At 45.9% G+C, this 24,895-nt stretch overlaps 1 protein-coding gene across 14 annotated transcripts in view; it reads left to right on the plus strand.

Annotated features, from left to right (window-relative positions):
• Window positions 1-24,895, plus strand: part of BICRAL (BICRA like chromatin remodeling complex associated protein) — a 109,297-nt gene that overhangs the window by 14,021 nt on the left and 70,381 nt on the right. For 2 of the 14 annotated variants that reach the window (XM_084968161.1, XM_084968156.1), the window contains exons 1-2: window positions 15,193-15,239; window positions 22,600-22,700. The exons of 2 other annotated variants lie outside the window; for them this stretch is intronic. The gene's annotated coding sequence lies outside the window, so the exon portion shown is untranslated. Of the gene's footprint in view, window positions 1-14,977; window positions 15,240-15,530; window positions 15,607-22,578; window positions 22,701-24,895 lie in introns of those variants that run through there. 10 more of the 14 variants (XM_084968164.1, XM_084968163.1, XR_014810173.1 and 7 more) reach the window with 7 other exon arrangements.

Raw genomic sequence — 24,895 nt, forward strand, 5'->3', positions numbered from 1 at the left:
AATCTTATTGTCTGTCCATGATAACATCAAATGCTTTTAAAATGTCCTGGCAGTTAAATAAATAGCAAAAAAAAAAAAAGTTCCTCAACTCTTCTGCCTAGAAGTTGAAAGTTTCTCTTCTTTTTTTTTGTCTTTTTAGGGACGCACCTGAGGCATATGGAAGTTCCCAGGCTAGAGGTATAATCAGAGCTATAGCTGCCGGCCTACACCACAGCCACAGCAATGCCAGAACCGAGCTGCATCTGCGACCAACACCAGATCCTTGACCCACTGAGTGAGGCCAGGGATCGAACCCGAAACCTCAGAATGGAGCCACAAAGGGAGCCACAAAGGGAGCTCCCAGAACGTTTCTCTTTAAATTGGATTCCAGGAGTTCCTGTTGTGGTGAAGCTGAAATGAGTCAGACTGGGAAACTTGAGGTTGCAGATTCCATTCCTGGCCTCACCCAGCAGGTTACGGATCCAGCGTTGCCGTGAGCTGTGGTGTAGATTGCAGATGCGGCTCGGATCTGGCGTTGCTGTGGCTGTGGCTAGGCCAGCAGCAACAGCTCTGATTAGACCCCTAGCCTGGGAACCTCCATGTGCAGTGGGTGCGGCCCTAAAAAAAAGACAAAAGACAAAATAAATAAATAAATAAATTGGATTTCAGTATATGCCATGAGATGCCACTTTTCTGTGAAATACTACAAACTCATGTTTTCAAACTGCAGGTTCTGGAGTTCCCTGGTGGCCTCGTGGTTAAAGGAGCCAGCATTGTCACTGCTATGGCTCGGGTTCAGTCCCTGGTGGCACAGGAATTTCCGCATATTATGTTTGCAGCCAAAAAAAAAAAAACCCGCACAGGTTCCATCTCAATAAAGTCCTGAAATCCATTTAGTGGATGGAAGTCTGCATTTTTTTTTAAATTTTATTTTTGTGTTTGTCTTTTGCCTTTTTAGGGCCCCACCTACGGCATATGGAGGTTCCCAGGCTAGGGGTCAAATCGGAGCTACAGCTGCTGGCCACAGCCACAGCCACAGCCACAGCAATGCAGGATCCGAGCCCTGTCAGAGACATACACCACAGCTCACGGCAATACCGGATCCTTAACCCACTGAGCAAAGCCAGGGATCGAACCCACAACCTCATGGTTCCTAGTTGGATTTGTTTCTGCTGGGCTGTGATGGGAACGCCTGCATTTTTTTAAGTAACAAAAGAAATAGAATAGTAGATGTCCAAGTGTATTTGATTGCATAAATAGGTTTATTTTATATATACACTACTTGTGAGATAAAATGTATTTCTCTTTATAGGTTATGGTCCAGGAAGTTTAGAAAAAAATGCTTTGGTGAATGATGCTGCACGTTGTGATGCTCAGATGTGCTCACTGATGTGGCTAATGCTGCACGTTGTGATGCTCAGATGTGCTCACTGATGTGGCTAAAGGGTCGTCTTTGTGTCATGATGTTATAGGGATAAGGAAATATGGATCAGGACTGTGGGAGTTCCCACTGTGGTGCAGTGGGCTAAGGATCTGGCTTGTCTCTGTGGAGGCACAGGTTCAATCCCCTGGCCTCGCCTAGTGGATTAAGGATCTGGCATTGCTGTGGCATAGGTGCCAGCTGCAGCTCAGATTCAGTCTCTGGCCCAGGAACTTCCATATGCTGAGGGGGCAGCGGAAAAAAGGAGAAAAAAAAAGTTTAGAACTGTGGATGTCTAAAGGAGGTGATAAGACCTGTGTGACTCTGCTCCCTGGGCAGGATCCAGTGGTCCATGACCTATTGTAGTTTGAAGTTTGCTGGGGCACAGATCTGAGTATGTCCCAGGAGGCCTGTAGATAAGGAGACAGGGATTTGGCTCAGGAGTGAGCCCCACCCCCTGACTTCTATCTGCGTTTCAACCAGGCCTGTGACTTTCTCTCCTTCCTTTTCTTTTTTCTTTTTCTTTTTTTTTTTCTTTTTTGTCTTTTGTCTTTTTAGGGCCACATCCACAGCCATATGCAAGTTCCCAGGCTAGGGGTCTAATCGGAGCTGTAGCCGACGGCCTACACCACAGCCACAGCAACGCAGGATCCAAGCCAAGTCTGTGACCTACACCACAACTCACTGCCACACCAGATCCTTGACCCACTGAGTGAGGCCAGGGATCAAACTCAAAACCTCATGGTTCCTAGTCAGATTCGTTAACCACTGAGACATGACAGGGACTTCTTTCTTTTCCTTTTTCTTTTCTTTTTTTGGTCTTTTTTTGTCTTTTTAGGGCCGCACCCGCAGCATATGGAGTCCTAAGACTAGGGGTCCAATCAGAGCTACAGCTGCCCACAGCTACAGCCACAGCCACAGCCACCTGGGATCTGAGCCACGTCTTTGACCTACACCACAGCTCACAACAGCGCTGGATTCCCCAGCCCACTGAGCGAGGCCAGGGATCAAACCCACAACCTCATGATTCCTAGTCAGATTTGTTTCCACTTCGCCACTATGGGAACCCCTGTTTGTTGCTTATTAATTGCAATACTTTTTTTTTTTTTTTTGGCTGCACCTGTGGCATGCAGAAGTTCTCGGACCAGGGATCAAACCCGCACCTCCGCAGCAACCCAAGACTCTGCATTGGATTCGTAACCTACTGCACCACAGCGGGAACTCCCAATTCCCAAACTTTTTGATGCATTGCTTTAGGAATGACTATGTGAAGTTCCCTGCTATTATCTGAGTGGTTACGCTCTTTAAGATTCTGGGTTGTGTATCTGGAGTCTGCCTAGAGCCAAGACTTTCCCACAGCTCTGGGAGAGAGAGGAAGAATTAGGGGAAGGACAGGGGCTGTCAGTGGACAAATCAAGACCAGATTCTGCTTCGACCTTCGTATATAGAGGCTGACTCTTGAAAGAACTAGAGTAAAATCACTTGTGGGTTGACCTATGTATGGTGCCCTTCTTCTAAAATATGTAAACCAGATAACCAGGCATCCCATTCCTGTTCTTGGGTGGTTGTTGACCTAAAGCTTGCTTTCGATAATGTGCCTGTGAGTCATAATTGCAACTGTAGAAAGAGGGGGAGAGAGAAGAAGAGGGGAGCGGCAGGTTAGCTTATCAAGATATGAGAAATGGCACCTCGCTATTTTCTCCCCACAGCATATGGAAGTTCCTGGGCCAGGGATCAAATCCAAGCCACAGCCTCGACCTATACCACAGCTGCACTGGATCCTTAACCCACTATGCCATAGCGGCAATTCTGTGCCTCGCTTTTTTTTTTTTTTTTTTTTTTTTTTAAAGTGAAACTGAGGAGTTCCCATCACGGCTCAGCGGTAGCAAACCTGACTAGGATCCATGAGGACACAGGTTCGATTGATCCCTGGCCTTGCTCAGTGCGTTAAGGATCCCGTGTTGCTGTGAGCTGTGGTGTAGGTTGCAGACTCAGCTCAAATCTGGCATTGCTGTGGCTGTGGCATAAGTCGGCTGCTTCAGCTCCGATTCAACCCCTAGCCTGGGAACTTCCATATGCCATGGGTGTGGCCCCAAAAAGACAAAACCCAAAAAGTTAGGCTGAGGTTTATTCATTCATTGCTGCACCATGGGTGCCACCAGGAGTCTAACTCCACTCTCTCGGCTCTGTACTTACATGCAGAGGCCAGCTGGGCACCTCACCTGAACATCATCAGGTCCAGGGGAGACTTGTCTGTGCCACCCCAACTTGCTGTCATCAATTCATGGCCACGTGTTACCTCCAACACCAGTCAGGTGCCTAGATACAGAAAACACTCAGTGCATGTTAAAGTATTAATGCATTGAGTTCCCATCCCGTGGCTCAGTGGTTAACGAATCCGACTAGGAACAATGAAGTTGTGGGTTCGATCCCTGGCCTCGCTCATTGGGTTAAGGATCCGGCCTTGCTGTGAGCTGTGATGTAGGCCAGTGGCTATAACTCCGATTAGACCCCTAGCCTGGGAACCTCCATATGCCCCAAGAGCAGCCCCAGAAATGGCAAAAAGACCAAAAAAAAAAAAAAAGTGTTGATGCAGGATGCCTTATTTGGCCTTGGGATGAGGGGAGGATAAATACGAACAAAGCACAGTCCACCTCTTGAGGCTCACAATCCAGGGCTAGACAAGAAGACAACTACTCCTAAGTCAAGTGACTGTAGTGTGTATTATAGAGGAGAAGGAAGTCTGTGGAAGTCAAAGAGAAGAGGGAGGAGAGGTTCAGAGGGCATGTGGGACAGAGAGCACGCAGGGGAGGGACCAGGGAAAGGGATGCCAGCGATGGGAAGGACCTGAGCAGAGCAGGTTGGCATCAGCTGCACCTGCACGTGACAAGAAGGAGTCAGGAAGAGTCTCAGGGGTTTGGAAGAAGGTGGGGCTGGAGCCTGCAGTCTTTCCGAAGGTGCTGGCGATCACCAGAGGTTTTGAGCAGGGCGCGAGGCAAGGCATCAGGTTCTGTGTGTTTTAGGAAGAGAAGTTGAAGAGGATAGATTGGAGCAGGGCAAGTGCCATGGGGAGGCGACCACAGTGGGTCATTGGATAAATGGCAGGGCTTGACTGAGGGCAGCAGAAATGAAGTGGAGGTTACTCCAGAATGATTTGTACTTGAAAGCCAATCTGCGAATTTATAATGGGCATGAACTTACCCAACCACTCGAATGATTAGGTCTGCTGGCCAGAACACAGCTTTTTAAATTGAAGTACATTAATAATCAAAGGATTATTCGGGAAAACTGGAGTTAAGGCAGAAGGAGTTGGATGGTCTGAAAGGACCTTTCTCTTGATCTATAACCATTTTTTGCATGGCAGAAATAATATAGCTTAGTCTCTGGCGAGTTGTTAACTCTTCTCTGGAGGGAGCCTTGGCCTGCCACGGCAGGAGGAACCGCTGCCCTGGCCAGCACTGCAGAGAAGCTGGCTGGAGGTGTATTCGGGGATCTTTCAGTTGCAAGAAAGGGAACTCACTCATCGATGAGCAAGTAGAATGGGAAATAGTTATACATAAGGGGACTCTTCTAACCCAAATACTAGAAAAGCAGCCAGACCTCATGAGACTTAGAACATTGTCAGGCACTTTCTCTTCCCTCCGTCCATGCCCACTGAGAATCTGCTTTCTTCTTCTTCCAGATACATTGGCTTTTTTTTTTTTTGTCCTCGCCAACAGCATGCAGAAGTTCCCAGGCCAGGGGTCAAACCCTTGCCACAGTAGTAACCCAGTGACAATGCCAGATCCTTAATTGCTAGGCCACCAGGGGACTCCCACATTGGCCTTTGCTTTCCCAGCCACTTTACGGGGGCCCCCTTATAACTCCTCCAAAATGGTGACCTTGACCCCCTTGTCTTTCCAGACTTACAGTCTGCCCCTCACAGCTGACCCAGTCTGTGCATCTCAAATACGAATTCCGGAAGAGAGAGTCTCATTGTCCAGGTTGGGTTGGGTTTGTTTGGCAGGGGGAGGGCAAGGCTTTCCCTAATCTAGTCAGGCTGAAAATATGACAAGATAGATTCTTTGGAAAAAAAAAAAAATGATGTAGGTACCAGATAACTCTAGTAGAGTGGGATGTAAGCCCTGAATAACTCTATTGTACTGGTATTATTGTTCAGCTCTTCTAGACTTCGTGAATAATTCAGTTTATTAGTTGTCTTTTGCTGTGTCGCAAAGTACCCCAAAACTTGGGAGTTCCTTGGCAGCCTAGTGGTTAAGCACAAACAAGTACATGCATAGACACATTCATAATGGAAACAAATGTCACAAGAGTTTACACCGTCACTACCCGGGATGGATTCAGTTATATTGTATTCTAGGCAATTTCTTTTCTTTTCTTTTCTCTTTCTTTCTTTTCTTTCTTTCTTCCTTTTTTCCTGTGCCCACAACATGCAAAGTTCCCAGGCCAGGGATTAAACCCATGCCACAGTAGTGACAACGCTGGATCCTTAACCATTAGACCACCAGGGAACTCCCTGAAATTTCATTTTTTATGAAAGCTGGTCACAATCTTACTGATTTCACAACCTATCGCACTGTGATCCAACTTATGGAAAGGGGCAGCCTAAAGAATCATCCAGACTCTCAGCCATGGGCAAGCCTCTCACCATCTACCCTTCTGGCACCCCCCTCATTCATTTTTAATAGTGACTACCCCAGGTAAAGTTCCTTTCTCTGGAGCTCTCTCCTCTCCTTCCCTATATGGTTCAGAGAACTCTTATCCATCCTTTAAAACCCAGCTTTAAAGTGACTCCTCTTCCCCTGTCTCCTTGAACAGAATTGCCTCTTCTGTCTTCTGGCCCCTAGAGCATTTCAGTGACACTTGGTGATGGTCCCTCCTCCACTTCCAGCCTGTCCTAGGGCCAGCTGCCCCAAGCCTACAAATACTTCCAGTGACTCTCTGAGGACGTTTAGGAAGACATTGAGCAAATTAGCATCACGCAAATGATGGTACTGCAAATGAGCGGTGGCAGAGTTGGGGGGTGTTGCAGGCAGGTTTCCTGTCGACGGAGCCACGTGCTGCAGAAAAAGGCTCCCTCCCCCTGTGGCTGCAGTCTCCCCAGCATCCATCACAGGTACCATTTACACCGGAACTTGCCCGGTTCATTAGTGCGGTTCATTTGAGCTACTCTGGTTTCTTTTTGTTTTGTTTTGTTTTCTTCTACTTTTTTCATGGGCTTGTATTGATGGAAACAGCCTGGTGAGACATGGAGCTTTAGGCAGCACAGATAGAAAGGCCTCTATCTGCACCCGCCCTGCACGCGCGCGCGGAGGAGGGGGGTTCCTTTCTGAAGTGGTACGGAAGGAGGGTTTTGAGGTTTTTGAATATTTGCTTCTCAGTATCTAAATAAGAGATTTGATTGCCCACATTTGTGCTATCTTGACAAGCTAGCAACCCGACAAAATATTTTTCTGGTTGGTTTTGCCTATACGTGGTTTTTATTTTTGAGGGGAAGAAAAATTTACACCTTGGTTAAATTGTACCGGAATACAATGGCTGTTTTTTAAATTGCTGTTAATGTAAGGATTGAAACTAATATGATTTCCAGGCTCAGCCTCTTGGGAGTTGCTGATAGACCACACTGTGAAGCATAACCAGAAATGAAAAAAAAAAAAAAAAAAAAAGAAAATTAGACACGAGCAAAAGCAATTAAATTTTTTCTTCTCCAGTATTTTCATTTCTGTATTTGTCAACGGCTGGGTAACTGTCCAAGGGTGTGCTGACTTTTCGGTGGTGCGTGCATATTTAGGAGGAAGACAGGCTGCAAACATCGTTACTGTAGAGTGTGATAAATAGTATAACAGACTATGTATCACATGCATAGAGAAAGGGGTCATTTATTCACTTTAAGAAGTATTTTTCAAATGAGGGTTGCTTCCATTAATAGATCATGAAATCCATTATAAGGGGGCAAACAGCATTTTTAAAGATGGGATACAGAATTCCCTTGTGGTGCAGCAGGTTAAGGATCTGGTGTTGTCACTGCAGTGGCTCAAGTCCTGCTGTGGTGTGGGTTCAGTCCCTGGCCCAGGAATCTCACATGCTATAGGCATGATCAAAAAAATAAAAAGTAATTTAAAATTTTTTTAAATAAAATAGGATAATACAATGAAATAGATTGAGTTACATCCTTCATAGTAAGTTTAGGTACTGTTTTCTGAAAGCTTCATTTCGGTTATACCTTTATTACGTTGTAATGTGAAATCTATTTCTTGAGATTGAGTCTCAGGCAGAAATGTTTGAAAGCCACTGATGTAAGGGATGGAAGAAGGCTTCCCAGAGGAGGTGGCATTTGATCTGGGCCTTGGAGAATGGTGGGCTTACCCCAGAAGAAGGAGGACATTTCAGGCAGAGGGAAGGATGTGCCCAAATGGAGATAAGTTTGTTCGGGGGTAGGTATTCACTGTGACTGGACTGCAGGGTTTTTTTTTTAATGGCTGCACCTGCAGCATATGGAGGTTCCCAGGCGAGGGGTTGAATTGGAGCTGCAGTTGCCAACCATAGCCACAGCCGCAGCAACAAGGAAAAAGAGCCACTCCTTCGACCTACACCACAGCTCACGGCAACGCCAGATCCTGAACTTACTGAGCCAGGCCAGGGATCGAACCGCATCCTCAGGGATACTAGTCGCTGAACCACAATGGGAACTCCTTGGACGTCAGGCTGGAGGTGCACCTGGGAAGCCAGGTGGGGCTAATGAACCACTGGAAAGGACAAATATCAGGGCCTCAGCTCTCCCCAGAAACTCCATTTCTCTGGTGATGGCTTTGGCCTCGGGAATCTGTTTGTTTGTTTGTTTGTTTGTTTTTAGGGCTGCACCCACAGCATATGGAATTTCCCAGGCTAGGGGTCAAATGGGAGCTGCAGCTGTCAGCCTGCACCACAGCCACGGCAATGGCAACAGCAACAGCAACACAGGATCTGAGCCGCGTCTGAGACTTACACCACAGCTCACGGCAACACCGGATCCTTAACCCACTGAGCAGGGTCAGGGATTGAACCCAAAACCTCATGGTCACTGTTCAGATTCGTTTCTACTGCACCACAATCAGAACTCCAGGAATCTGTATTTCTAATAAGCTTCCCTGGGGATGTTTAGTCGTAATTTAGATAGACGTTTGATGGGAGGGCAGTAAAATGGGAGGCCAAGCCAAAGATGAGGACGTGTATTTAGATGAGGCGGTTAGTGGAGAAGAATGGCTGGATTTAAGGGAAGTTTTGGAGGTGGTTTGCACGGGTTAAAGGAGATGAAAGAAAAAGAATCATCGTCCTAAAATATGTACAGAGTACATGTCCTTTGCTCTGATTTGCCCATCTCTGAACAACCTCTTGGTGCTCTTAGACCTGACTCAAGTTAATCTGACTCACAAGAGGCTGATCACTTTACCCAAACTGCTAGTTGATTGGTGATTTACAGTGAGGGAAGTGTCTAAACCTTTTGGGGTACAAAAATATTTGTACCTTTGCTCAGTATCAGAGTGCCTGGAAAATGTCACTAGTAATTAGAAGGTTTAGGAAAGAGAATTGTATGGTGTGAGGGTTAGTTCATGGGGGCTCTCGAATTGCCCAACTAACTTTGCTGTGCTCAGTTAAGAACGTGGCTCTTGAGAGATGATCTGTGGAGGTGATACAGTGTTTTCTACTCCCTGAGTTTTTTCTTCCGTGTTGAGGTTATATCTTGGTGCCTGCTTCGTACCTACTTATTTCTTTGTCTTCAGCTTATGTTCACCAGTCATTTTTTTAGGGGTCGTTCCTTCTTCAGATGTCGTCCCTCTGAATTTCATTTTCAGAGAGGACACTGACATTTATTTACTGAGCAAGCCCCTTTGCATGGGTTTCCTATCTTGAAGGCTGACTTTGTCACCAGATTCTGAGCTTACGAGACCTTTCTTCTGTTGCCTCCATGACCCACCCCCCTGGGCAAGGTGGAGTGGAAGGAAGGCCCTGTTGAGGAGAGGACGGGAGTTCTGGCAGTGCACCTTGGCGGGGGCTGGGAGCTGGTGCCTTCCTGCCTTCCTCCTAACCTGATGGCTGTCCACCCCCTCATATACTCTGTGGGGAAACAGGCTGGATGTGTAAGACAGCAAGGCCAGTGGGAGTGCTGATGCCTTTTTTTTTTTTTTTTTAAGCAGTTCTGCTCTACTCCTTATCCTTGTACTAGAAGCTTGTAGGAGTTCAGTTTTTTTTTTTTTTTTTTTTTCCAAGTCTGTCAAGGAAAATAACCAGCTTGAAATATGTCAGGACTAGAATAGCCCTAGTCTCTACCAAGATGATTTAGTGTTTATGTTCATGTAGCAAATAAAATAATAATGTAGGCAAGGTATTAAAAACATTTGTAATCACTCCAGTAGGTTGCTCATTTACCATTGCTTTGAAAACAATTTCAGGTTTCTTCTAGCAATAGTATTAACAACCACAACAATAATGCCAACTATTATTGAATACTTACTATATACTAGGCACTAAAGCAAGGGTTTTGCATACCTAGTATCACTGACCTCTCCCCCTGCTGACCTGAGATATGGCTCTTGTCACCTTCTTTTTACATATGAGTAAACATGAGGGGATAGAATTTTATTTTTTATTTTTTTTATTTTTTTTTGCTTTTTAGGGCCGCCCCATGGCATATGGAGGTTCACAGGCTGGGGGTCAAATTGGAACTACAGCTGCCGGCCTATGCCACAACCACGGCCACAGCCACGCAGGATCTGGGCCATGTCTACGACCAACACCACAGCTCACGGCAATGCCAGATCCTTAACCCACTGAGTGAGGCCAGGGATCAAACCCACAACCTCACGGTTACTAGTTGTGTTCATTTCCACTGCGCCACATTGGGAACTCCAATAGAATTGTAAAACATAGGCCAAGATCACATGGCTAAACAGTGGCAATGATAAAAAGCTCCAACTGATGAGAGAGAGAATGAGAAGGAGACAGAGAACTTCTAAACCATTAGGCAATACAGCCTGTGATCAACCGGGCAGTGGTTGTATGTGGTTCAGGGAGATTTACTATATCACGTAAACATATAGGGAGAGATATGCTGATTCCTTGTATCGTATACATTTTGTGGACAGGGCTGTTTTTCTCTTCTCCCACACGTGCTGACTGCGAGATAACGATATACGAAGTACTCTGCTAGGGCCTAAGAAAAGAAAAAGGCCTTGAGGAGCTCCAGATCTAGGACAGACCATAAGAGAGATATAATAGGAGGAATCTTGTGAGAGTGCCTTTGGAAATTTACATGGGGAGAGTTCACCCGGTTCAACCGGGCTTATACCCAAACAGGGCGATAAAATATTAGCTGAGTGTACTGACCTCTCATATTACAGGTGCTGTGCTCAACATTTTACATGCACTGGTTCCTGAATCCTTAAAATAACTCTCAGACATGAGTGCTATAATTATCCCTGTTTTATAGATGAGGAAGTCAAACCTCTGAGGGGTGAAGTGACTTGCCCAGAGCCACACACCTGCTGTGTAACAAAGGTGGAATTTGAACCCAAGTCAGTCTGAGTACAGTGCCAGTGCCTTTAAGCCTAAGAATCTAAGTATCTCTAGAGGTACACATAAGAGTCCCTACTTATTTATGTACAGGGAGAACTTTAAATTTTTTATTTCACACACGCAGTATACAGCCCTTAGTAACTCATGGGGTATATTTCAGATTTCTGTGGTCTAGACACATCTGGTCATGCATAGCATCACTTACGCTCCAGCATTTGCATTCTCCGCCTCAGAGCATGGCCAACTAACCAAGGAGAACATTTAGAGGAAGAACACAAAAAAAACAGAAACATTTCCACTTTTACTTTTTATGTGGACACTTGTTTATTTAGAGGCCCAAACACATGCTAGAACATTTCAACGATAATTACATCTTCTTTTCCCTCTTTTTTCTGTGTCCACTTGCCCTTCTTTCTAGGTCATATACACAGATGAGAATCACTGGAGTGACCATTTAATTGTACATAATTAAATTGTAGGCAATACAGTTAAAATTATTTGCATATAGTCAAACCATTTTAAGAACTTTCCTCTTTAAAAGTTTCCCAATCTTACATTCAGATACCCAAATCCTGTCTGTATAAACCATAACTTAAAAGTTTATGTACAAAGGCATATCATTTATTTAAAAAAAAATTTTTTAATTCATATGGGAAAAAAATTAAGTTGTTTTTGGAGTTCCCTGGTGGCTCAGCAGGTTAAGGGTCTGGCCTTGTCACTGCTGTGGCTCAGGTCACTGCTGTGGTGAGGCTTCAGTCCCTGGCCCTAGAACTTCTGCATGCATGGGCACAGCCAAAATTTTGTTTTTGTTTTATTACTAACTGATTTCAATTTGCTGTTACCTGGTGAATCTGAGATTCTCCTTACTGCTATTCCAGTATCTTGTGACCAGCCCCCTCCCCACATATTTTAAATTAGATTTGAAAACTGGCATTGTCAAAGTAGGTCTTCCCTCGTTAAAGGGTGGTCCCCTCTGCCTGTACTACACCACTGAACTTGGTTTATATTGAAACAGCAAGAACTTCTTGTTCCCATGATCCTTTGGGAGACTTGAAAAGAGGGTAAATTGTGACGTCAACTAGGCCTGGGCTCCCCCAGCAGCTCTTACTAGACTGATGACCTTAGGCAAATTACTGAAACATTGGGAGATTTCATCTGCAAAAAAAATCTGGATAATTAAACATTATTCTATGGGTTAGCATGAAGGTTCATGCAAGGATAGAATATTAGAGTATCTCGAATAATGCCCGGTAGCACCTAGTAGGCCCTCAGTAAATGTCGGTGCTCTTATATTTAGACACTTGTGGAAAAAATTCACAATGCCCTATACTCTTCAGGAGTGTATAAATTCGGCTTTGTTGGGTGATCTTTTAAAGTCAGGTTTGTGGAGTTCCTGTTGTGGAGCAGTGGAAATGAATCCAACTAGTAACCATGAGGTTGCAGGTTCAATCCCTGGCCTCGCTTAGTGGGTTAAGGATCCAGGCGTTGTGAGCTGTGGTGTAGGTCAAAGATGCAGCTTGGACCCTGCATTGCTGTGGTGTTGGCTGGCAGCTGTAGCTCCAACTCAACCCCTAGCCTGGGAACCCCCATATGTGGAGGGTACAGCCCTAAAAAGCAAAAAATAAGGTCAGATTTGTTTTTCTTAAGGGTTTTGGCCTACTTAGGAGAAAAGCTTTCTGAAATCTATTAATATTTCATTGGAGCTGTGGAGCAACAGCTGTAAAACTTGCTTGGTGGGCCCTAATTGTGATGAATAATCCATGGAATCTATTGAAATGTAATTCTTTGAAACGTGTATTATAATTAAAACTCCAGCCAATCCAAAGGCACTTTGAAACATGTTTAAAAATTTCCCAAGCCAATTAGAAAACTGCTTGGTCCAACTGTCAAGTGTAGAGAAATATGCTAATGTATGCAAAGACTACTGTTCCAGGAAGGCCTTGGCTGAATGTGACCGACACTACACACGTTCTGAGCAAACACCTCGATGATACTATGTGATACTAAATCACTGACTGTATTATTAAGGCGTCTAAATACAAAGCACAAGTGGTTAATGACAGAGTGGCAGTAACTGGAACAAGATATGGTTTGTTTTTTTAAAAGATCTTTTATCTTGAATATGACAACATTGTATGCCAACCTTGACATATTTATTTTGTGCAATAAAATAGCACAGTTACAGTATTCTTATAAAAGCAACAAGGGGTGATACCATTATGCTTTTTAATGCTAAGGGGATATTATGTTAGAAACTAAACAATTTCACTTAGGAGTTCCTGTCTTGGCTCAGTGGTTAACGAATCTGACTAGCATCCATGAGAATACAGGTTCGATCCCTGGCCTTGCTCAGTGGGTTAAGGATCCGGCATTGCCATGAGCTGTGGTGTAGGTCACAGACACCGATCGGTTCCTGCATTGCTATGGCTGTGGCAGAGGCTGGCAGCTATAATTCCGATTGACCCCTAGCCTGGGAACCTCCTTATGCCCCAGCTGCGGTTCTAAAAACAACAACAACAACAACAACAACAAAAAAAAACAGAGAGAGAGAGAACAGTTTCACTTAAATAATTTAAATCTAGGGATAATTTTATTTTAAACCCATCAACTATCTGGGGTAGTCTTTCTGTTTATCAGTAGAACTTCATTGCTATATGTAATACAAACTAAATTTTTTTTTTTTGGATTTTTTTTTTGGTCTTTTTTTGTCTTTTTAGGGCCACACCCATGGCATATGGAGGTTCCCAGGCCAGGGGTACAATTGGAGCTACAGCTGCTAGCTTATGCCAGAGCCACAGCAACACCAGATCCTAGCTGAGTCTTCGACCTACACCACAGCTCATGGCAACGCCAGATCCTTAACCCACTCACTGAGCGAGGCCAGGGATTGAACCTGCAACCTCGTGGTTCCTAGTCGGATTCGTTTCTGCTGCGCCATGAGGGGAACTCCAGTAGTACAAAATAATTTAAAATTTTAGGATATTTCTAGGGATTACATAAGTATTTTTAAAAATCCGAATCACATTTTTGTACAATTGATCTTTTACCTTGATGGTTACTTAAATTAAAAGACAACAAAACCCCCACCATATTTTTGTGGGCATTTATGGAAAAAAGTAAATGTAATTAACCTAGACCACAAAGGCACCCACCCAAAATCCACATTGTCATAATTCACATTTATTTATATGCTGTGGGTGCTGGATGGTTAAATGGAGACATCTCAACAATTTGAGATTTGAGATTAAAAACGGGTGGTAATTATACTTGACTAAATAGTGTTAAAAGTTTGGGTAGCTTGCTCTTTTTTAAACTTGTTCTATTTCACTGGATTTTTGGGTAGCTCTCTTTTTAAGACTGGGGATCACATCATGAAGATTCCACAAATGTGGGATAAAAGTATCTACATAAAAAGAAAGCAGTTGGAATTGCACGTTTTGAGAGTGACTTAGCTCCTCACCTTCATCTTGGCCACTACAGTTGGTTTTTTGTTTTTTTTTTTCCTACCTTTCAATGTTGACATACAGGTTTACAGATAAGGTTTCACAGCATTCTGGAATGGAAAGAGGGTGTTGCAAAAGAAATCTTAGTAGAATTAAAAGTTAGAATGAAATCAGTTATTTGCCAAATAACTAAAAGTGATGTTTTCGGGTTTTTTATTTAAGCATATGCAAAAAAGTATTTACTGGGACTTGTTCTAATTAGAGTTATAAAGAAATATTGTGTTTTTTGTTTTTAAATTCCCCTCCTGCCTCTCCTCCCCCCAGCTAAAACTGGATTGTGTGTGTGTGTGTGTGTGCGCGCAGAGCGCCTGCGGAGAATAGCACGCATCTTGTAGATCTTAAAAAAAAAAAAAAAAAAGCCAAAAAACCCTGTTTCTTGAATAAACCACTACATTTCTTGAAGTTAAAAAGAATCCCAAAGGAAACAGGAATTAACAGCTCTGGAGCTTGGGTTTTCTTAAAAAAAAATTTTTTTTTTAATTAAAAAAATCCTAATCTCCACGTTTTTTGCTAGGCGAGAACCGAAGTTTGGAGGTAGACGAGCAGGCGAGCGGTTTGCCCGGGCGCAGAGCATGAAGGCCGGGCGGGCGCGGGGAGCGGGCGCCCGCCGCCCGGCGCGGGGGTGAGCGAGAGAGAGAGCGGAGCGCGTGTGGCCGGCGCCGCTCGGCCGGGAGCTCCCGCGCCCGCGCCCCGCGCCCCGCGCCCGCCGCCGCCGCCGCCGCCGCCGCCGCCCCTGGTGCGATGGCGCAGAAACCCCGTTGACAAGGCACTGCTTTTTCATGACGGTGAGTTTCCCTTTGAGTGTATTATAATTTTGTGATAAAAATTTCAAGGAGAAAAAAAAAAAACACACACAACCTCCTTCCTCTGCCTCTTTCCTTCGGGGAGGGGAAAAGCGAGGGAGGGGGGGCTGGAGATCTATCTCCAGACAGACAGAAAAGAAAGAGGAGCAAATTAAACACCGAGTTGCCAAAACCAGGATATTAGGTTTCAGCCCAGAGAGCTATTGGCTAAGGCTGTGTTTTTTTTTTGGGGGGGGTGGGTTTGTGGGTGGGTGATGGTGGTGGTGGGTGGATGTTTAATGGACACGGAGAAAAGGGGAATCGAGTGTTTATGTCTTTCCCAGCGATGCCCGGGCCCCGGGAAGACCAAGTTCAGTGTCTCGGGCGGGGCGCGGGCGGGCAGGGGGCGGCGGGGCCGGGCTGGGGGCGCTTCGGCGGGGTGGGGGCCCGGCGCCTTTTTTTTTTTTTTTTTTTTCCTTTTCCGCGGATGCAAATTTCTGGAGCGGGGAGAGGGAGAGCCTGGGAAGGGGGGTGGCGTGGCGGTTGGTGGTGGGGAGGAGAGGGGAGGGAAGCCTTTTAATGACTCATTGATTGAGCCGGTTTAAAATTAGTTGTGTGCGCGAGTGTGAGTGTGTTTTCCGCCCCCCCGGAGCCGCCGGGAGCCGGGAAGGAGGGAGCGGGGCTCGGCGAGGGGAGGACGGCGCGGCGGGGCCGCGAGCAGGGGGCAGGGAGGGCCAGGAGTGACGGCGGGCGAGGAAGAAAAATAAGCTTTTCCAATCTCCTCCCCTCGGTTTTCCCCCCCTCGTTGCTTTTCTCTCTCGGAAGCTCTTGGGTGTGAATCGCATTTTCTTTCTTCTCGGCAAAATGGACCCCGCGTCCCGAGGGGGGAGGGGAGCGGGCGGGAGGGAGCCGGCGGCGGAGACGGGGTTTATTTTTCTTCCTGGCTTCCTCCTTCCCGCCGCTTGTGCGGGCGGCCGCGGCCGGGAGAGCTTGGGGCCGGCCGACCACCCCGGCCCGGTTCCCGGAGCGCGCCTGCCGGCGGGACTGGCCTTTCCCCGTTGCCTCGCTGCCTGGGCCCGAAGCACCACCGACGACCCGCGGCCGGGCCCGAACAAGCCCTCGCGCCGCGCGGAGGACCCGGGGCCCGGCCAGGCGCCTGCTGCGGGGCCCGCGGGGCGGGTCCGAAGAGACGGGAGCTCGGTGGCACTCTTGGCCGAGATTGCGCGGGCCCGACGCGGTTCGCGTCCCCCGCATCGGCCGGGACGCGGGCTCTTGCGGGGGTGGGGTGGGGTGGGGGCGGTTGGAAGGCGCTAAGATGGCGCTGGGCCTGGCCCGTCGCCAGGGCTGGTGGCGCAGTTGCTCCGCAGGCGCCATCTTTCCTGGCGGCGCGGGCGGCGCCCTTCGTGGATGCTTCTCGGCCCCAGCGCTTGGAGGTCCGGGGTGTGGGGGCTCCGCTCCCGGGCCGAATGCCGTACTTGGGCCGGGGGCCGCGTAGCATGGTCCTTCCCGGTGTCCCCAGACCCAAAAGACAAGGCCGCCGGCTCAGAGCGAGAAGGGACTGGGGGCGCCGGCGTCTTGCTGCTTTTACCATTTGCTTTTGAGCGAGGACGTGGGCTGAGGATCGGGCGTTGAAGCCGAGGGGTTCCCTCCCTGAACTTGCTTCCCCCCTCGTCAAAATTGGAGGTGAAGGCTCCTGTCGCCTTCCTAAGGCTGCAGCCTGGACCCTTTGTCTTCCCTGGGCCTGGCTAGGGCAGGGCATGGAGGCTTTTCCTTCATTCTCTTCCAGCTCATTTCGAGAGTAGAGTCAGACAGACCAGGTTATACAATTGCAAAAAAAATTTTTTTAAAGTCTAGGACGGTGTCTGTCTCCCTTTCGGGAATGTGGTTCTGTATAGATCCCTTATGTTAGTTTTAGTTTTTAGTTGGTTGTGTTTTCAAGCAACCCTGGAGAGACATTTCTGTAGTCACATTGTGGGAAGGTGAAGGTTCCAGTGATTAGAAACTTCTTGTTGGCTTTCGTATTACCTATTCCAAATGGTAGTCAATTAAGAATTTCTTAGACCCTGACCAGAAAAACTAAACCTACCTTGAAACACTCCCAGAGACTTTTTTCCTTTCCCTTTCTAAAAATAACCCCCCCAAAGCACTGTATCTTGCTTTAATCTGTGTCTCATCGGTATAAAACTTCTCAGTTCCCCCACTCGATATTTAAAGTATTTCCTTAAAAGCATTCATTTAAGTATTTATTTGTCCTGTAGTAGCTTATATCAAGGTGCGTGTGGGTTTTAACTTTGTTTTCAGTTGTTACTGAAAAGATTATTGGGAGGAAAAAAAAAAAGTCTGTAAAACTCTAATCTCTCTAGGAATCCACAGAGATGGAAAGTGAATAGTTAACTTCTGGTGGATAAAAGTAACATAGTGGCACCATTAGGTGTGTCCTTGTATTTATAAACACTGTGGTGCATGTTTCAGGCCCTTTAAGACACACTGTGTATTGAAGACTGTTGTGCCCCGGGAACTGTGCTTGGTGCTTTATTTCTTATTTATTTATCATATCACCCCTGCAATATTGGTCTTTATTATCTGTTTACCAGGGAAGAAACTAATAATGTGTGCTGAAATAATCGAATTGTTCAAGGTCTTGAAGTTTGAGGTGGTAGAATTGACAGTGGATCTCAAAAGCCATGTTCTTGGCTTTATACCTGTGATTTCCAAATCTGAGCAGAATCTACTGGGGAGATGTTGTAAAATACAGATTTGTAACATTTGCTATCTGTTAGAGACAGTTGGGGTTTTTTTCAAGGGTCTAATGTGCTAGGCAGTCTTAGTTTTAAGCTTCTGATTTTCAATTGCTTGATGTCCCTAACACTCTCCAATTTTGAAATTCCGGCTCATCCAGGATCCCCTAACTCCAAATCTGTAGGGCTGTGTTATTCCAAAACTCTCGGGGTGATGCCATTGTGGCACAGAGACATTCAGAAATCCCTATACTATACTTTGCCTGTGCTGCTGGCTCTGTAATTGGAACTTGAGACTCGAGGTGCTTACCATTTTGTTTCAACACAGTTTTATTGTTCAGGTTATTCTCATTTTCATTTTTCTCCTCTGCCATTTATCAAATTGTTGAAACTATTTACAGAAAGAAAGCTTAAGTATCCTAAGACTTCAGAATCTCAGTACATTTTTAAAAAAGTTGATCATTTCATTTTCTTGAGAAGTTAAATAGCGTATGGGCTTCTAGGTCTAGCCTGGCCATCTAGTTTAGTCAAGACAGCCATCCAACAAAAACAGAATTGAACCTAGGATTGATTAAAAAAAAAAAAATAGAAATAGGGTAGAAAAAAATCCTGAAATAAAAACTAGAGATAAATCCTTCAAAGAAAGTGTTCTTTTTCGAATTTGGAATTGGGAAAGTGTCTTTTCGGTTTTAAGAAGTAGAATGGGGAACTTACTCTAATCATGAGACTTCATAAGAACAGAGTATGTGTTAAAGGCACAGAATGTCAGGAAGAAACATCCAGAACAGGTGATAAATAGCTGACCAGACCAAAATGAGAGAGAACCAAGTCAGTGAGGAAATCACTCTGTGGAGCAAGGATCACATATTTTAGTTATTTTGCACTTTTTTTTCTTTATTACCAAATCACTATTGTGATTAGTGATTGCTAGGGGAATGGATGAAAAACTTGAATTTTTGATGCAGGTGTTACAAGTATATTATCTTTGCCTACACCCATATTCCTCTGTCCTTCCACATTTTGAAAAGTTTTATAAAGAGCAGCTGTTGGATACCTGTGTGTTGTCTGTGTCCAGTCTAGACTTTGGGTGGGGGGCGGGAGTGGTAGTCCTTGTCTCATGTGGTTTTTCTCCCCTAGTTTTTCATGGTAAATGCCAGAGTAATTATTTTCTTTGACTAAAATCCAGAAAAGCTTGAAACGAGGGGAAATCTAAAATAAACCAGCTCAGGAGTTCCTGTCATGGTGCAGCGGAAATGAATCCGACTAGGAACTGTGAGGTTGTGGGTTCAATCCCTGGCCTCGCTCAGTGGGTTAAGGATCTGGCATTGCCATGAGCTGTGGTGTAGGTTGCAGATGCGGCTCGGACCTGGGGTTGCTGTGTCTCTGGCGTAGGCCAGCAGCTACAGCTCCCATTAGACCCCTAGCCTGGGAACGTCCATATGCCACGGGTGTGGCCCTCAAAAAAAGAGGCAAAAATAAATAAATAAATAAACCTGCTCAGAGGGAAAAAGTAGCTTCTTTATTTTAAGCTAGCCATTAGTGAATTTCAAGACAGACAAGATCTCAGCCCTCTTTGAATTTATGGTATGGTGGGGAAAACAGGAAATAAGTAAACACAAATAATCAAAATAATTTCTGATTAAGAAAAATTATTAGAAGTGAATAAGCTGGTGGATCTAAAAGAGTGAATTGTAGAGGATGACTATTTTGGCTAGTAAGAGTCAAGGAGCGTCCCTTTGAAAAGGTGACATTTGAGCTGAGACTTGAAGCACGAGCTTGTGCTAGCCATATGAAAAGCTGGGGAGACATTCCTGGCCTGGTAACAAGTGCAGAGACCTGAAAGGCACAGACGGGCATGGGTGTTGGAATGGAAGGAAGCAAGAAGAAAATGGAATGAGATGGAGTTAGATTGTGCAGGGCTTCTTGTATTGAGGTGTCCGAGGGTTGGGGGCTTTTATTTTAATGAAATGAGAAATGAAGTCCTGCTGTAGTGCAGCCAGTTAAGGATCCAGCATTGTCTCTGCAATAGCACAGATTCCATCCTCTGGCCCAGCACAGTGGGTTAAGGATTGGGTGTTGCTGCAGCTGTGGTGTAGGTTGTAGCTGTAGCTCAGATTCAGTCCCTGGTCCAGGAACTTCATATGCCATAGTATGACCAAAAATGAAAAAATGAGAATCTATTCTAGGGCTTCAATTAAGGCAGTGGTATGTTTTTGTTTTTAAACATCACTGGCCCCACCGTGGCACAGTGGAAATGAATCCAACTAGGAACCATGAGGTTGCAGGTTCAATCCCTGGCCTTGCTCAGTGGGTTAAGGATCTGGCGTTGCCATGAGCTGTGGTGTAGGTCGCAGACTCGGCTTGGATCCCGTGTTGCTGTGGCTATGGTGTAGACCGGCCGCTACAACTCCGATTGGACCCTAGCCTGGGAACCTCCACATGCCGCAGAGGCAGCCCTAGAAATGGCAAAAAAAAAAAAAAAAAAAAAAAAAGACCTTAAAATAAAATAAATTAAACATAACTGGCTGCTCTATGAAGCAAGAGAGGAAGCAGAGAGGTCAGTTAAGAGGCTATTGGCAGTGGTCAGCCCAAGATTGATAGTATGATGGCAGTGGAGACGGAGCAGCCTAGATGAAGTTTCAATTAGAAATATTTGGTTACTTGGGAGTTCCTGCCGTGGCACAGTGGATTAAGACTCTGACTGCAGCAGCTTGGGTACAGGTTCAATTCCCAGCCTGGAGCAGTAGCTTAAAGGATCTGACATTGCTGCTCGATTCAGGCCCCCCCCCCCAGCGCCCCAGATCTTCCATATGCTGTGGGTGTGGCCATTAAAAAAAAATGTTTTCTTACTGGATTGGCTGTGGAGAAAGATGGAGGAATTAAGGATACCTTTGGGTTCGTGGCCTGAGCCTTGATGGTTGATGGTGCCATCTGCTGGTAGAGAAGATCGGGAGAGGAAGAACGAGGAGGGTGGGTAACTGGAGTTCTATGTGGAACCTGTTAGGTTTTTGAAATACTTGTGAGTCAACTAAGTGGAAAGTCAAGAAGGCGAGTTTTCAAGTTGAGCTAAGAGGAGTGACATAAATTTGGGGAGTCACAAGCACAGAGATGGTATGTCATGGAACTGTTCGGATCATAGAAAACTTAGGCTCAACCACTAAAAGTTGTAGTGGGTGAAGGTTGGGCAAAGGAAACTAAGAAGGATTAAAAGCAGGAGGGTGAATTATCCTTTTCAGGAAAAGAGGGAATGGTCTGCTTTGCCAAATGCTACTGAGAAGTTTTTGAGAACAGTGAGGATAGATTCCTCTTGGATCTGGCGCTCTGTCTCTCTCATTTTTTAGGGCTATACCTGCGGCATATAAAAGTTCTCTGGCTAGGGGACAAATTGGAGCTATAGCAGCCGACCACCTCAGCTCATGGCAACGCCAGATCCTTAACCCACTGATCAAGGCCAGGGATTGAACCCGCGTCCTTGTGGATACTAGTTGGGTTTGTTACTGCTGAGCCACAATGGGAACTCCTCTCTTTTATTTATTTATTTATTTATTTTGGTTGGGCCCACAGCATGCAGAAGTTCTGGGGCCAGGGATTGAACCCATGCCACAGCAGTGACAACTGTGGATCCTTAACCAGTTGACCACAAGGGAACTCAGGATTTGCTCTCTTGACAGGTAGTTTCAGTGGCGTTCAGGGATGGAAGCCACATTGGAATGTATTGAGGGAATGGAGTGAAGTGACTGTAAACCACTTGTTAGGAAAGTTTTGCTGTAAAGGACAGAACCGCACAGCAATGGCTGGAGAGAGAGGTGGGGTCAGGGAAGAGCACTTTTTTTTTTCCTTTTTTTTTTGTGTGTGTGTTTTGTCTTTTTAGGGCTGCACCAGCGGCATATGGAGGTTGCCAGGCTAGGGGTCTAATCGGAGCTGTAGCTGCCGGCCTACGCCACAGCCATAGCAACCCTAGATCCGAGCCGCAGCTGAGACATATACCACAGCTCTCGGCAACGCCGGATCCTCAACCCACTGAGCGAGGCCAGGGATCAAACCCGCAACTTCATGGTTTCCAGTCGGATTCATCTCCGCTGTGCCATGACGGGAATGCCTCTTTTTTTTTTTTTTTTGTCTTTTTGCTATTTCTTGGGCCGCTCCTGTGGCATATGGAGGTTCCCAGGCTAGAGGTCCAATCGGAGCTGTAGCCACTGGCCTACGCCAGGGCCACAGCAACACAGGATCCGAGCCGCGTCTGCAACCTACACCACAGCTCACGGCAACACGGGATCGTTAACCCACTGAGCAAGGGCAGGGACCGAACCCGCAACCTCATGGTTCCTAGTCGGATTCGTTAACCACTGCGCCACGACGGGAACTCCTTTTTTTTTTTTTTAAATGATGGAAAATAGAAGAGCATTTTCAAATAAGCTAGTGAGACTATCTGATAGAGACTATGGCAGAAGAGAGATAATACTACCAAAGGAGCAAAATTCTTGAAGAGAGAAGGAATTCAAGAAGAGGGCTTGCCTTTGGTGGAGCAAGATGTCTTACAGTATAGCAGGAGAGAAGGCAGGTTTTGGAATTGGAGGTGGAGTACGGGACTTCCTGCTCTCATGGCTTCTGTTTTCTCCGTGAAGTCTGACGCAGGGCCAGCAGCTGGAAGGGAGAAGGAATGTGGATGGTTTGAGAAGGACACTTTGCCTTGGACAGCAGGACAGTGAGCTCACTGGGGCATGAGGTAGGATTGCTAGGTATTATTGACTGTCTGGATGCAGCCTGGGGGGCGGGATCTGAATTTAAGGTGAAACCAATCAACCCAGTTAGTGTGTGGCATTTTCCCACCAACATTCATCTGATACAAGGGAGACAGAGCAGCCAGGTGATCAGTTCAGCCAAGATTGGCATTTTGCCCCCCAGCTGTGATTGGATGCCAGGGGGTGATTAACAGTGAGGAACCTTGGAATATTGTCAGGGTAGGAAAGCAAGAGAAGATAATGGAGCTGGGGGTGAAGGTAACCATGAAAATCATTTTTGGTTAATAAGTGAGTTAATGGGTAGAGAATTTCAACCAAGGATGATGAAAAAGTGGAGCTGGATAGTGACAGCAGTTGCACAATAATGTAAATGTACCTAAAGTGAATGAACTGTCCACTTACATGGTAAATCTTATGTGTGTTTAATTAATTTAAAAATGAATTAACATTTAAACATTTGTGGCAGGTACGGATGTTATTTGCACAGGGTTTTGGACTATTTGCAGAGTACTCTTTTCTGTGGAAGAAAGTAGCTTTAGAAACCAAATCTCAAGTTATTGAGACTAAAGAAGGAGGGTATCCCCTCTTATCGTGAGTAGGCGTAACAGTCACCTATAGACACAAATCCTGGAGTGGGACAAAGTAGTATTTGTTTCCCTGTTCCTTGTTATTCTAGGTCTTTAGCATAGCATTTAAGACAAGATGGGCGCTCAGTAAACACTTGCTGACTAAATACCTAAGACAACCCAGGAGTTCCCATTGTGGCTCAGAGGGTTAAGACGCTGACAGTATCCATGAGGATGTGGACTTGATCCTTGGCCTCGATGAGTAGGTTAAGGATCCAGTGTTGCCGTGAGCTGTGGTGTAGGTTGCAGGTGCGGCTCAGATCTGGCGTTGCTGTGGCTGTGGTGCAGGCCAGAGCTGCAGCTCTGATTCAACCCCTAGCCTGGGAACTTCCATATGCCTGGGGTGCAGGCCCTAAAAAAAAAAAAAGGCAAGAGTAGAATCATAGGAACCAAGGAAAAAACTAGTTTTGAGATGAGTAAAGATCAGCAATGCCTTATATGTTCTGATCTCTGTGGGTAAGGGAAAAATCAGATTAAAGGGAGGGAGAGAACTAGAGGAAATTAGTATATATATTTTTTAAATTCAGATAATACCAAGTAGAAGTGTGTAGCACTCCCCTTTCTTTATTCTTTCTTTGGGAACGCTGTCATTCGTCTTTTTTTTTTGCTTTTTAGGGCTGCACCTATGGCATATGGAGGTTCCCAGGCTAGGGGTCTAATTGGAGCTGCAGCTGCCGGCCACAGCCACAGCCACAGCAGTGCAGTATCTGAGCCGCATCTGTGACCTACACGACAGCTTACAGCAACACCAGATCCTTAACCCGCTGAACAAGGCCAGGGGTGGAACCTGCGTCCTCACGGTTCCTAGTCGGGTTCATTTCTCCTGCACCATGATGGGAAATCCTTTTGTGCATCTTTTCATAAGGTTCCTCTGTTCCCCACATTGCCTACAGAAAGTAACCGTGAAGTATAATTAGAGGAGAGTAGGGTAGATGATCGGATTCCAAATGGAGGTCTGTGGTCTTTGCTGAGGAGATAGCAAGGTCATTTGTCAAGCGCAGAGGCAAAAGGTCTTGAGTTTGAGAGCAGTAGATTTGTGGGATGTACTGTAGATGGAGGACGATTGAATAAAGGGAATGGTACTTAGCTACACTGAGGCCATGTGAATTCAGTGACGTAGCAGTTCCATCTGCAGGGCCTGGGGATCACCAATGTTGTACAGCAGAAGTGGAAATACGGTGGGGGAGGGGGCTGGCAGAAAGGAGGGGGTGGCTAGATGAATGCGGACAAGTGGGAGAGCTGTGACCCAGGAGGAATGAGGTGTGGCTTTAAAGGAAAGCTCTAAATGGAGACCTCGTCAGTGTTCTCTGGCTGCGTGGAGGTGGGCCCAGGAGGTCACCCAGCTGGGATGGCTTGCCCAGGTGTCGTGCAGTCAAGAGTGCCTGGGACTGTCACCATTCGTTATTCTGTGGGAAAGTAGAAGACAGAGGTCTTGGGGAGAAGAAGCTAGGGGCTTTGAGCTCTTTTCCCTTTACCTCGAATGTGCTTCCCTTCAGGAAAAGATCCTGAGGCCTCACTCTACCAGATCTTAAACCTGAGTTTCCCTTCCCCTT

Source organism: Sus scrofa, chromosome 7, assembly GCF_054392235.1.
Source record: "Sus scrofa isolate SSC_HxYL_T2T_F1_AM1 chromosome 7, Sscrofa_HxYL_maternal_Yorkshire_Landrace_v2.0, whole genome shotgun sequence".
In the NCBI taxonomy this organism is placed as follows: Eukaryota; Metazoa; Chordata; class Mammalia; order Artiodactyla; family Suidae; genus Sus; species Sus scrofa.